Source organism: Vicia villosa, linkage group LG5 (assembly GCF_029867415.1).
Source record: "Vicia villosa cultivar HV-30 ecotype Madison, WI linkage group LG5, Vvil1.0, whole genome shotgun sequence".
Taxonomy (NCBI): domain Eukaryota; kingdom Viridiplantae; phylum Streptophyta; class Magnoliopsida; order Fabales; family Fabaceae; genus Vicia; species Vicia villosa.
In genome coordinates, this window is record NC_081184.1 from 63,618,804 (window position 1) to 63,631,453 (window position 12,650).

Below are 12,650 nucleotides of genomic sequence, written 5' to 3' on the forward strand. Positions count from 1 at the left end.
CCAAACAACGGAATATCATTTTATTCCATTCTATTCCGCTCCGCTCCATCCGATTCCATCAATCCAAACAAAGCCTTAGGGTTTCTTTGCCCCAACTGATTGCCTAACCCGAGTGAGGGCTTTGGATCCGGGTTGACTCGGTCCAGCCCAATGATCTCCTCTTGATATTTGGCTGAGTTTCTTTTATTTTCCATGGGCCTTGTGTCAATTCTGAATAAACCCCCTAGCCCATCTATTTTTTTTTTTAAATAATAATAGTTTAGTTTATTGAAAAATGATAAAACAAAATATTTCTTTTTATACATATGAAAATCACAAAAAAATATTTAATATTTTTTTCAAATTAAAAAGACCAAAAATATTTTCTCTTTAGATGTATGTTTAGGATTTCTTTCAAATATTTTCAAAAGATCAAAAAGATTTTCTTTTCCTAAGTTGTTCATCTTTTAGATATAATCTTGCTAGAATTGTTGCATGAATTACTTGCCATATTCTTGTATGCTCGTACGCTTGATCTCGTACTAAATTCATTCATTCAAAACAATCTTAATAAACCTTGGTCAACACCAAGCACTTTTTTCCCACTTCTCTTAATCAAAAAACTTCAAAAAAAAAAATTTAAATAATCAAATTGAGTTTAGTCGATGATGGATGAATCAAGAGGGGTTTGTACGTACTTGTCCAAGTTGCTCTTTAAAAGCATTTAGGCGATGGCCGTTAAGCCTTTTGTTTGAATGCTTGTATTCTCTTAATGAACAAATTCATTCACACCTTTTGTCATCTTGACTTTTCATTTCAAACTCCTTTTTCATAAACGAGACACTTAGTCAAATTCAAATGCAATTATACTTCCACATGTGAAGATCGAATATATTCCACTCGAATGTGATGATGGCCAAAATCTCGTCTTACTCTTGATTTAGTTATCCATTCTTATAGTGATGCAAACAAATCTCTTATACATGTGTGTAGGGGTGTTCAAAACCAAACCAACCCAATAGAAAACCGCAAACCAAACCAAACCAAATCAAACCGAAACCGCAAAAAACTGCATTTGGTTCGGATTTGTTTGGGTCATCTTTTAACAAAACCGCACGGTTCGGTTCGGTTTGCGGTTTGTATTTTGTAAACCAAACCAAACCGAATCAAACCGCATTATGTTATGTGAAGACAAGCTTCTTCAAGAGTTTTTGATGAAGACAAAACATCACCATAGCTTTTGGCAAAGGACTTAGATCAAGACTTCTCTCAATATACAAGTTTAATCTTCAATATATCTTGATCAAATGTAAGGTAAATAAGTTAAAGAAAAACTCACTTAGATATAATTGTGTAATCAATGGAAATATCACTCATATCATGCATTGCATTTAAAAGGTTTTTTGGTAAAACACATTTCAGCATAAAAGCCTCTCTCAAAATGTTTTTTGGCTTTTTAGTTGAAGGAATCGGTTACTGGCATTATGGTAACCGGTTACTGATGTTTTGAAAAGATCTCCCACTGTTTTTTGTATGGGTAATCGATTACCCTAGTTTCAGTAATCGGTTACCCTGTTAAAAGTTTGAAAAATATGAACGTTGGGAGTGGGTAACCGGTTACCATGCTTTTGGTAACCGATTACCACTGCAACATCACATATTTTCATTCTTTCTTCATCCATACGAAATTAGTTTTAAGCCAGTATTTGCACCTTTTTGGAAATTTTTTTGCAGCCTTTTGGAAGGGTGTTTATCGCTATATAAAGGCTTCTTTATTCCTTTTAAAAACACACACATACTATCAATTTTTCATAATCATTTTGTTGTGCTCTTGCTTTCAAATTTTCATTGTGTTCAAACTTCTTCTTTGAGAAAGAAAATTTTCAGAATATACCTTCATATACTTAGAAAATTTTCTTCATCATTTCCATTGAGTACATAATAACTTATTGTGAGAAAACTTTACCTATTACCAAAAATATTCAATCACTTGTAATTCTTTATGTTTGTATTGATTACATCTTATTGTTCCAAGTGTGGATATAATATTGTAAGGTTGTAACCTTGTGTCATACCCTAATTTTGACCCCCCCTGAGATATCACACTTCCAATCATCTCATCAAACTCAAGACAGGTACTCAGAGCAGTCACTTGTTTATCTGGTACTCAATCGAGGGTGCTCAAGGACAAAAGGGTTCAGGAAAAGGATGAATCAATATGAGAATAACCTCTAATACAATCACAAGATTAAAATGATTCATTCATTCACCTAGGAATGATTAGACCCCAGTCATCAAGGCTCAGGTTTGCTCAGTTCACCAGGCTAGGGTTTTGAGCCCATCAAGGACTAAAATCAGGGACCACATTTGGGAAACCCTAAAAAGCTCAAAGACATCACTCAAAGGGTTCAATCATCTTCAAATTATCCATATGGCAATATCCACTGGGCATTGTACCTCAATTCAAGATCTACAGTCATCAATTTCATCTGGTCGACAATTAGGGTTTTTGACCTAATTCACCAAGACAGTTGACTTTTAATCAGGTCATGGATCCACAATTCAAAACATGGCTCAAGGACTTCCATTACCTCAATATAATCCATTCATACTATTCATTTGAAAAGGAGAGCTTGATTCATCACAAAAGTCCAAGATTTCACTCCATTTGAAAAAGTCAACTGTACAAGATCATCTTTGACTTTTAGAATTTTGGGTCAAACCATGACTTTTAAGGATCAATATCATCAACAAATGATTATTGAAGCCATTGACCAAGAAAAATCAAGAAAATCAATTAAGAATCAAAAAGTCAACAAAAAGTCAAACTAGTGTATTTTGACCTAGTTCATGGATCTCAAAATTTCACCTACACAACTCAAAAAACTTCCAACATGAAAGTTGTAAATCTCACCAAATAAAACAACTTCTCACATGGGAACTTTTTTCAAGAGATCAATCATTTAAGAGATATGAGCTTTGGAAGTTATAAGTTATAAAAACTTAGAAAAATTCTAAGTGTTTTTAACCTAGTTTTTTTAAACTTTGGGCCCATTTTACACAATTTTCCCAAATGATTTTGAATAAACTCCAAACTATTGAATTGAAGTACATTTTAATAGCTTTCCAAATTGTTCTCAACCTTCTCCAAATTCCTTTTGAGCTAGGAGTTATGATTGTTCAAAGTTGGGCTCATGGAGTGAAATTGTAGGTCATGTCCAATTTTGAAACTTTGCAAATTTTTGCAAATGCCTCTACCAATTGATGCTACACGATCCATAACACATCAGTAGAGATGCCATACATGAAGGATAGAAAAACACTTAGAAAGGGGGGGGGGTTTGAATAAGTGTAGTCTAAAAACTTGAACGATAAAAACAAATTGCACAGTTATTTTTATCCTGGTTCGTTGTTAACTAAACTACTCCAGTCTACCCCCAGTCGCACGCTCGCGAAAAATGAACAGAGTCGCCACCAATATATTTATCCCATAAGGGAAAGGAATATCAGAAAACCTAACAAAGGAAGGAACAGGGTCTTGCGACCAGAGAAACAAGGTACGGGAGTCGGTTACGCAAGGGGAAGGTATTAGCACCCCTCGCGCCCATCGTACTCGATGGTATCCACCTATGTTTGTTTCTATCTAAAGGGTGTGTCTATGTCTAAATCCTAAATGTGAATGCATGCAGAATGTAGGGAAAATAAAGAATTATACTCGCACGGGCCCTACCCCGCTGCCTACGTATCCTTTTCAGGAATCAGAGTTACCGTAGCTCGGCTAAAGATTTTCTGTTTGCTTTTGTGTTTTTTAGTTGGGCGGAGTTAACGCTCACGCTCTTGCACAAGGGGACAACCTAGGATGCAATGGAGCGGAGATAACTTGCCCTTAGAAAGGAGAAAAGAGATTGGTTTGTATCTTTTAAGGGTAATTCCATGATGACGAGAACCCACTACAAGGTCTCGCATCACTTCCTCGCTTTTGTTAAAGTCTGAACATTTATTAGGTTTTTTGAAGTGTTTTTGATTGGTGTTTTTTATGGGGATCTTAATTTGTGACTTAGATCATACCAAAAAGAGTTTTGTTTTGCATATTTAGAGAACGCACATCGAGGCCTACGCCACAATCGTTTCTCTAAGTAACGGTTAAGAAATACATCGAGGCTTCACACCTCAATCATTTCTTCTCCGCTAAGTAAAAGAGATACAAAAAGAGTTTTTTTATGACTATTTAGAGAATGCACATCGAGGCCTACGCCACAATCGTTTCTCTAAATAACGGTTAAGAAATACACCGAGGCTTCACACCTCAATCATTTCTTCTCCGCTAAGTAGGAAAGAACATACATCGAGGCCTACGCCTCAATCATTTCTTTCCTACCATGAAATATAGCGACGGTATGATCTTCATCGATTTTTATTAAGTATTTTGAAAGTTGAAAGGAAAAGAATGCAATAGGGAACCAATCCTAAATTCTAATCTAAGTTGTTCTAATTCTTATTTAACATGGGATAGATTCTAAAAGGAGCATACTAATGATATTAACAAGATAGGCCAAAAATAAGGCCAAAATACAAGCAATAAAATCATACCGGAATCATACAAAAATAACATGGAAATAGCGCAAAAACAATTCAAGCATTAATGCGAAATTAAACTAAAACCATTATTTTTTTTATGAGTTTTTTTTGAAGGAAAAGGCTTCTAATTGAGCAAAAAGAATTAGCCTAAACTAACATTTTTTTTATTGATTATTTTCTATGACAAAATTAGCATTTTGATTGCCTAAAGAAAATTAGTAAAAAAAACTAAGTAAAATCTAACTTCTCCTAATTGAAAAATAGAAACAGGGGTGTAAATTGAATTTGCGGTGGTGAATAGCAAGGGCCTAGGGCCCAACAGTTTCTTGTTATTGTACAGAAATCAGATGCAAAACAATAAAAAGATTCATGGGATCCGTGGGGGTGAGAATTGAATTGCAATGGGCCTGGGGGAGGTGCATGAACGAATTGTGAAGGCCCGAGGTTTCTTGATCCACTATCATTCAGATTTTTATTCAACAATAAAATAAAAAAGAAATTAAATTAAAATAAGCAGCAAGAGGAATTAGGGTAACCTCTTCGTTCCTCTTCCTCTCTCTCGACAAATTCAATCGGCGGCGATGGTCCTCCGGCGCAACTCCGAAGCTTCTCCGTCTCAGCTTTCAATCGCTCTCGAATTTCCCTATCTCAATCGCTCATCTTTCACGCGGATGCACTCTTCTGAGTTGTTGTACAAATCCGAGGATAATGATGATGATGATGATGATGAGTACGGACGGTTGAATAAAGGGGAAATTGAGTCGAGAGATTATTGAAACTCGAGGAATGATGAATCAGTTGTGGACTTGATGATGAGGATGAAATTGTGCGTTGTTGTTGAAGACGAAGACGATGATAAGGTGAAGTTTGAGACTTTTTGGTTCGTTCCTTTTTTTGGTTAATCTCTCCTCTCTGATTCTTGTATCGTTTCTGTTTCTGAGCTGGTGTGCTATCAATGGTGAAGCGTTGTTGTTGTCGCTACGTGATGCAGAGAGATGGAGATGATGACGTGAGATTGAAGGTATGAAGGAAGTCGAAGGTGATGTTACGTCACGAAAGTGTGGATGCCGATAGATAGTTGAATCAGGAATGGAATTGAATCAGTGTTGTTGTTGAATATCAAGAAGTGGAGATTCCGAGAGAGTGAGGGAGAAGATGAAAGTGGTGCGTGAAGAGGAGATGATGAAGAGAGGGAACTGAGATGGAAGGTTGTGACGATTCAAGAAGATGAAGGTTGGAGTTGCAGAGAGTGAAGATGGTGAAAAGCGATGTGAAGTGGGGGAGAAAATGGAGAGGATGAAGGTGGAGAGGATTGTGTGGAAACTGAAGAACGTGAAGAATGGTGAAGAATGAAGAGTGATGGTGAATTCCTGTTATATAGAGTTTCTTCAGGTCAGTTACTCTTCTAATTTCTGTTGAAATTCTGTTTCAGATAACTGTTAGGACTGCTAGAAGTTTGTTGAGAGTTAGTTACTAGGTGTGACAAGTTAGTTATGTTAGTTTGGAGTTCTGTTTGAATCGGATAGAAGTTAGTTTGAAAAATGGTTAGGGATAGTTGGTTATAACTGTTAGGAATGTTAGTTATGGGTGTTGTTACAGTTAGTTGGAGTGAGTTTGGACAGTTGTGGACTTTCTGTTTTTCCTGTGGGTAAGATGTTAACCCTCTGTATACGAACCAGTTTCGCCGACATGCTTGAATATTCGTGTGGTCCCTATTCTGAGCTTATTTTCTTTTGGATGTGCAGAATTTTGTGACTGAATGCTTTTTCTCTTCTTCTTTCTTTTTTGTACAGGGCTGCCCTTTGAGTTTTGGGCAAGTGAACAATTGAGAAGGCGCAGCAGCATTTCCTTGAAGGGAACCGGTTCCGTTTGCACTTGGTTTATGCAGAGATTGGCTCAATTTGCAGGTGGCGAGTTCGAAACCGTTATGGGCAACGCTTGGTGCGGCTTGGATTTTGCGTTGTATTTTGTATTGATTTTAAGCTGAGCTGTTGGCATTTTGTAGTTTGAAATTCTAATCAATTGTTCGTAAATTTGGCAGGGACCTGTTTTGGACATGAAGGCACGTTAGCTGAACCGGTTAACCGGTTTACGTCTATTTGAAGCTAGGATAACATTTACAGTTCATTGATCCTTCTTCCCAAAGTGTAGCAACGCAAACTCAAGTTAAGATACAAGAACCACACCACCGTTACGAACTGAGAACTGTGGAAAGATTCATATTCTTGATTATCCTTTTTGTATGTTTTTTTTCAATGATGGATTTCTGGATTTTTGTGCAGGCTGGTATAGGATTAAAGAGTACAAGGGGCAGAGTTTTGGCACAAAGGAATGACATGCTCAACGAGGAAAAGTGGAACTCACGAAAAAAATAGATTTAGAAGTGTATATTTGTGTATGACTTTTAGCATATGTTGTAACTTGTAACCTGAGTCAATAAAACGAGCTCCCTCTTCTTTTCTAATTTTGAGAGTTGTTATGGATCCTTCCACTGTTTGAATTCACAATCCAATCATCCCGGCTTACACTTTAATTCTCCAAAATGCAATCAGGTCACAAACTCGCAATAGAAGGAACCACTTTGATTAGCGGCTTGTAACATAACCATCTCGTGAATTATTTGCATTAAATTAATCCGTAACATGAAGGTATTTGGATCCAATTAATCGTACTTTTCTTCTCTTGCAAACTCAAATAGGCCACAACATGAAGTGAAAACCATCAAAGATTCAAGTGGACTCCAGTCAAAATTAATGGATCAACACAACCCATTTTGTAATACTCCTTCTACAACCTTTATTAAGAAATCCAAGCAAACAATAGTTGAATCAAGATAACTTGGATCTCAAGCAAACACCACACAAAACTTAATGACATAATCATCGCTACATGTTGGGATATTGATTCAAATGCCTTGTTCCATGAGTAGCAAAAGAGGACTGAGCGTGAAATGTATGATCAAGTAATTAATAGCTCAAGTGTCGAGAAGCAGTCCATGATGATTATAAGACCAAACTAATTCACAGGGAGAAAACTCCAGTTTTATAACTTCAACTGAAAAAACCCTTAGAAACCTCGGCTTCAACTAGGTGGATGTAAATACCTTGAAAATAAGAAGCCCCAAAGTACCAATGAAACCCTAACCCTTCAAGATCCTTGATCCTGTGCCAGATTTATTGATTAATGGTGCATGATCTATGTTAATGTCCTAATGGAAGGTATGTACATGAATGCAAAGCCTAAGCTAGTTAGAAGTAAAAGGGGTAGGACAAATTTGGGGTATGACAGCTGCCCCTATTTAATCGTCTTAAACCTGAGAGTGAGATTGGCGCTAGCCTTTCGAACATTGAAGGCAGAAGAAGATTAAATATCAAAGTACCAGAAATTTGTCCTGAAGAGAGGATGGTGTAAGTGTTATCTTTATTTTTGTTTTGTTTTGTTTTGATATCTGCTGGGGAAAGAGAATTTTTGTTTTTTCTGATGGAAACGTTTATGGTAAGGGGTTGAAATGGGGTAGCTTGTAACGTAGCCAAGGTGCCAATACAAGGTTCTCAATGGAAATGATTGTGTTGTATGAAACTGTGGTTGGAAAATACGGGTTTGATGGAAAGGTAGGACCTACGATCTGTGACTCGAAACTAGGGTAAGGTCAACGGACCTACGACCCACAAGAATTGAAAAAGATGAGGATAAGGTCGACAGACCTACGATCCACAAGAAATGAAAAAGACGAGGATAAGGTTGACAGACCTACGATCCACAAGAATTAAAAAAAAACGAGGATAAGGTTGACAGACCTACGATCCACGAGAAATGAAAAAGACGAGGATAAGGTTGACAGACCTACGATCCACAAGAATTGAAGAAGACGAGGATAAGGTTGACAGACCTACGATCCACAAGGATTGAAAAAGACGAGGATAAGGTTGACAGACCTACGATCCACAAGAATTGAAAGAAGGGATGAACATCAACACTGGGGTTGGAGGACATCAACGCTGAGGTTGGAGCGTATCAACACTGAGGTTGGGGGACATCAACACTGAGGTTGTGAAAGGAAAGGCGTCGACATTGAGGTCGAGGACATCAACACTGAGGTTGGACAAGAAAAGATAAACATCAACACTGAGGTTGTGAATGACGATTGGCATCGACACAGAGGTCGGTGAAGGGATGATAGGCATGAACACTGAGGTTGGACAAGAAAAGGATAGACATCAACACTGGGGTTGGGAAAGAAAGGTATCGACACTGAGGTCAAGGGAAGAAAAAATTAATATCAACACTGAGGTTGGGGATTGGTTTTGAAATGGTTTGCCGGGACGGAAGGTAAAGGATACACAACACGGGGGATGGATCTAAAAGTTTTTCCGTACGAGGGGAAGGGACCACGGAGACTAGTGACGACTAGACTCGATCAAAAGACATAATCACGAAGATGTTGATGCTTGCGAAGCATAAGAATTACATTAATCCCTCAGGCCAAAGGCGGGGTGTAACTCATCAAGAGTGGCAATCGTTCGAATTGCCACACACCAAGTATGGTTATTCAAACGGTTGAAAAATGAGATGGGTTGAATGCCCACCCTCATTCGCACTCTAATCTTCACGCAGCACACGGGAAATAACCTCGGAGACAACGATTCTGACAAAGAAGGCCAGGAGAGAGAAGATAAGATTTCTTTTGGGGATTGAGAATACCAGGTATTGGCACCACGGTTTGAGGAGATTTGTGATGTAGTAGCAGATATCAATCGGAGTTTGTAAGGACAACTTTTTCTGTGGGGAAGTATTGTTATCTTGATTGGGTGTTGATCTGTATTATCTGGCTTATACTTCGATGCATGTTTGAATTTTTCTATGGCGTAATGATCCGCTTTGACAGATATGCTACGCTTTTGAGGATGCAATGCTGTATGTAATGGGTTCTATATGCAAAAGTGCCAAATAAAGGCGTTAGTGAGATAGGGAAGCATGATCATTGGGGTCCGTTGCTTGTTGTCTTGAGATGCCAATATGAATCGGTGTTGGAAACCCTACAGTACCAAATACTATTGGCAGCTGCCTTGAGGGTTGGAATGTAGCTTTGTTAGGGAGGAAGTGACTTCATTTGACTTTCCCTACACCTTGAATTGCTTGGGGATGGTGAGCTTGAGGAGATTCCCTCAATTCACCATGTTGAAGATGAGAAATTCATACAAGGAGACCAGGTTGGGGGAGTGGAACAAACTCCTAGGAGAAATAAACTCCTATGCTTGAGGAATGGAACAAACTCTCAGGAGAAATAAACTCCATGCTTGGGGAGAGACCAAGGTTCTAGGAGAAATAAACTCCTATGATCGGGGAGAGCAATACAACTCAGAAGATTATGCCCCAAGATTCGTGGACTACGAAGGAATTTGCCCGAAAGGATCCTTGGAGAGGTTTGTCAAATCTCGACGTAATTGCCCCAGATTAATTGACCTCAAGAGAGATTCCTCGACTTGATTGCCCCAGATTGATGGAAACTTGAATGGATGCCTTAGTTGACAGAGTCTTCACACAACTTACCCTTTGGAGTAATCAGCCTTTGAAGTGAATGGCTCATGGAATCGATCAACTTTTTCTGCAGTTGTTCATTGTTTGGTCTTCCTTGATGTCAAGTGTTTGTTCACAAGTAAAATATATTTGTTTTGAAGATGATAATCCTAATGCAATGCTTATGCTAGCTTCGAAGTCAGGATTAAAACAAAGTTGTGACATTCAGTGTTTGAATTATTTGTCATATCGATATTAACATAAACGGTAAGCACACATCTAGGAGTCAGTTTTACACAACTTGCTTTTGAAATAAACCCTGCTTCAATTAGGTCTTTTAAGGGTTGTAACGTGGCCTGGTTCACGGTTTTAGAAAGAAAGGATTTAAGGCCCAAAGTCTAACCTAACCCGCCCATTCTTCGTGATGTTCTCCAGTCCTAAGTTCAACTTAACCTGATACGAGCGCCCATCCTTCGAGAGGAGTTTGAGATGATTGAGGAATCAATGAAGTCTTCTCGGACATGGCAGTCACTCACTTTCTTTTGTTTTTGGCGTTTGATCACACGACTTTGTTCTTTTGATGAGGATCTTTATTTTATAATCCTTGCTTTTCGCTTTTGCTTTGTTTTTTGTATCCCTAACTTTTGCCTGGACAAATTCTTTTGAATTTTATTTTGGAGTCCAGCGGGATGCCCTAATTTTTGCCTAAGTCACTTGTTTTCAGGTTGTTGACTTAGCGGGCTTTTTTTTTTCATTCACTTTTTCGATAAGTCGTGTGATCCTGAATCTTTGATTTGCGGGAGGTGATTGTGACTGCCTCATTCTTTGGTTGATGAGGGGTTACCATTGTGGTATTCACTTTCCTCAACCTTTTGAAGGATAACCATTATCGTATCCTTAGATGCATACTCCTGATGAATTTTGAATGCTCGATCAGATTAATTGAACGCTACCCTGCCCCTGGGTTAAATGTGAGGGTTTTTTCTTTGGTATAGAAAATAAACTCCTACTTCATGGCTCAAAGGGGTTAACGAGGGTTGCACTCCCTTATATCTCCAGTGTTTGGGGATTTGAAACAATGCCTGTACATCCTCAGCAGGGTTTTATTCAAAAGCACATAATTAGAGATTTTGCGTTTTTATTATTTTTTCATCATTCTCCTTTTGATGTTTTTTGCTTTAGTCATGAGTTTGATATCGATAGACAGAAAGATATGAGTGAACACGAATGGATTGATTTGAAACTAGCATATGCAGTGCATTTTTATTTTTATTAAAAACAAACAAGTTTTACATGGAAGTAACATTTAACAAAACAAGGAAAATTACAAATGAAAATGCAAAAATGAATTGATGATTGCCATAGTTGAGGAGGCTTGACTCCGTCTGGACTTGTTGATCTTGAATACTTTTTGCAGCTCCTTACAAACACTTCAGATTACTTCAATAGAAAACTCCAACCAAGTCACCCAAGAGTTGTAAATTTTGTGTTACTTTAGGGATTCGAGCAATGCGAGTGATGCAATGCTCAAGATAAGAGTATGTCTTGCTTATCCCTCGTGCGGGAGCCCCGAGCATAGTTACTAGAGTAGTAATCGCCATCATAAATGGAAAGAATCTTATATGATCATCAAACTCAAGAGAACTACTTGTGATGAAGAAGACCCAATATTAGAATCTTAACCAATTGAAGTTCCCCCAAACGGGAACGCAACTTGAGGATGAGAAGCATTGTGTAGAACACTCTTGATTACCACATGGAAAAAGAATCTGACAAAGTCACCCCAGAATTTGTAATGCTATAAGGGATTCGAGCAATGCAAATGGCGCAATGCTCAAGATAGACCAGGTCTTGCTTATCCCTCGATCGGGAGCCCCATGAACTCTTCAATTTATGTGAAGACCATTTGGAGTGAATGATATCGCTTTGGAGTCAATGAGATCTTGGACTTTGTGTTTCAAAATATTACAATCCTCAGTTGAATGTCCGGATGTCCCAGAATGGTACTCACACTTTGCATTTAAGTCATATCCTTGAGGAATCGGTGTTGGAGGGGGCTTAGCCTCCCTTAGTTCGACCAAAGATTCATTGAGTAAATGGGAGAGCAGTTGGCTGTAAGTCATAGGAATCGGGTCAATCTTCCTTGGTGGTCTCCTCGGCCTTCGTGGACCTTGTTGTTGGTAATTCTGGTGATAGTTAGGAACATGAACCTGAGGATAAGCAGGGAGTTCCTCTTCTCCATTCTCTGAAACTGCATTTGTTTCACTTTTCTCTTCTTCAGTGAATTCAGAAACATAAGCAATATCCTGAATCTTACCCATCTTTAAGGCATTTTCAATTCGTTCTCCTACAACAACCAAATTTGAAAATTCGGAGGAAGCACATCCGACCATCATGTTCAGATAAGGATCTTTCAAAGTATTCATGAACATGTCTACAAGCTCTCGTTCCAAAAGAGGAGGTTGGACTCTGGAAGCTAATTCTCTCCATCTTTGTGCATACTCTTTAAAAGACTCATCAACCTTCTGAGTTAAACTTTGGAGTTGCAGTCTAGTAGGAGCCATGTCACTGTTGTA

At 38.3% G+C, this 12,650-nt stretch overlaps 1 long non-coding RNA gene across 1 annotated transcript; it reads left to right on the forward strand.

The window, feature by feature from the left end:
• The first annotated feature begins 5,057 nt into the window (after positions 1 to 5,057).
• Positions 5,058 to 7,042, forward strand: LOC131606679 (uncharacterized). Its single transcript, XR_009284966.1, has 4 exons — positions 5,058 to 5,949; positions 6,351 to 6,498; positions 6,599 to 6,722; positions 6,840 to 7,042. It is a non-coding gene; the product is annotated as an uncharacterized LOC131606679 (long non-coding RNA).
• The last annotated feature ends 5,608 nt before the right edge of the window (positions 7,043 to 12,650 follow it).